At 43.0% G+C, this 2,119-nt stretch overlaps 1 non-coding gene across 1 annotated transcript; it reads left to right on the forward strand.

Moving 5' to 3' along the window:
• Positions 1–1,830: 1,830 nt before the first annotated feature.
• On the forward strand, positions 1,831–1,904 carry TRNAM-CAU (transfer RNA methionine (anticodon CAU)). Its single transcript has one exon. It is a non-coding gene; the product is annotated as a tRNA-Met (tRNA).
• Positions 1,905–2,119: the final 215 nt, after the last annotated feature.

Consider the following 2,119-nt stretch of genomic DNA (forward strand, 5'->3'; position numbering starts at 1 on the left):
GCCTATGTTGTTTTTGGAGTACTTGGGAGTTTTTATACTAATTGCGCGACCATTCTATCTTTGTGTGATACGGGATGGTCGGCAGGCGTGAAGGGTGGACAGGTTGTCTCTAGGCTGTGTGTCCCAAGTATTATCACCAATCAATAGACATTATACTCATTTCTAGCTCATCTAATATACAATTATACAATTTCACTCAAGTATCACCTGTCAACTCGTCACTCTGATATTTATTAATCGCCTAAGTTTAGGAAGCCAAAATATACTACTGAGCCAATGTAAACCAACAAAAGTAATTCAAGATCATGACCTATGTTTATAGCAACTAAGCCCAACTATCAAACCTCAATACATCGAATCCGAATTCGTATATCACAAATACATCAAAAGAATATCTCAATAGAAGCTATAGTGCAATGCAATGCATTAATTTATAAAGTGTGAATGCAATGCAATGTTGTGTACACATGTACTCCGATGATGGAACATCACATCTCGGTAGCACAACCCATGGGGGACCCACAAAATCCATGTACGACATTTTCGCCCTTCACACCTGCCGACCATCCTAGAGACGACCTTTCCACCCTTCACACCTGTCGTCCATCCCGTATCACATAGCCTAGAATGGTCGGGCAATCAATATAGTACCTCCCAAGTGTTTCCAAGAAACAACATAGGCCACATCGTCAACTATTTGTTTATATAGTGTGTGAAGTCTAACTAATGGAAAGTGCCTATGAATTAGTTCCAAGAAAGTGGCCGTTCACGTCAGGAATAGAGGCCGTTAAGGATGTATTTCACTCGGTACAACTATTCTATGCTAGCATAGCATGCTTCTACTTATGTTGTGTTGCAAATTCCGGATCAAGAACAATCCAGGCTTACGGATGTAGTACTGGACGGCTTTACCTACGACATTTCCTACTCCTACTTTTCATACAAAGAGAATGGGCAGCCTAGAAAACTTGGAATGATTATCTCGGTCTGTCCTTTTGTTTTGTTGTCTCGAAGAGACAAAAGTACTTATATGAATGGTGCTAATTCCCATGTTCTTTCGAGTCTCGTTTGGTTTCGAGAGCCTCCCTCTCCCCATTAGCCTTCTTTCTACTTCAACATCAACTTTGTTAGCTAACTAATTGATCCATTGTCACTTTCGTTGGGTATGGTAGAGAGGCTTGAGAAGGTGGACAATCCTTCAGTAAAGACCTAACGAGAGGCTGAATTCAAACACACCCAAAATCCACAAGAATCGTACGAACATCTATGGAGCCCTCCCGGTGAACTGACCGTACCCCAAACCGACACAGGTCAACAAGTAGAGTATACTAGGGCGCTTGAGAGAACCATGTCGAAGGAACTCGGCAAAATGACCCCGTAACTTCGGGAGAAGGGGTGCTCTCCTATCTTTTGATTAGGAAAGCGGCACAAATGTTGGAACCTCATGGGTAAGGATAAGGTAATGGAATTGATAGAGAAATTCATAGACCTAAATAGGATAGGAGAATTGATAAGGGGAATAGAGATGATGATAGAGATCATACTGAGAAACAGAAGAATTCCGTACGGGTACAACTATTATTTCAACGAGGACTGGAAGATCCTCTATCTATTAGCATACCCGTACCGGCAGTTAGACTAGCACTCTCTCCCCAATAAATCGCGATGGCAGGGCAGAAGGCGGCGTCTACTATCTATGTCATGCCTTGGCAGGTGAATATGAGAGAGAGGTGTAAGTGCATTCTCTCCTTCTCCATCTTCTGGAAAGCACTCTTTGAGCATCTTTGACAGAATGATTGACACTCACATGTTCGAAAGAGAAGGGGAAGAAGCGGGGTAGAGGAATTGGTCAACTCATCAGGCTCATGACCTGAAGATTGCAGGTTCGAATCCTGTCCCCGCCTAATCAGTGGAACATTGTTCACCGGGATAGAAGGCCGGTCCCAACCCGTCTACAAAATGGGGCTAGTGTTCAGTACCAAATGCTTGGCAATCCTTGGTAGAGCTTATTTATGATTTCGTGCTGAACCCGGTAAACGAACAAATAGGTGGTCTTTCCGGAAATGTTAAACAAAAGTTTTCCCCAATGTCGTGCCGATGTCTCCCTTACGAAATGGAA

Source organism: Lycium ferocissimum, chromosome 4, assembly GCF_029784015.1.
Source record: "Lycium ferocissimum isolate CSIRO_LF1 chromosome 4, AGI_CSIRO_Lferr_CH_V1, whole genome shotgun sequence".
Lineage (NCBI taxonomy): Eukaryota > Viridiplantae > Streptophyta > Magnoliopsida > Solanales > Solanaceae > Lycium > Lycium ferocissimum.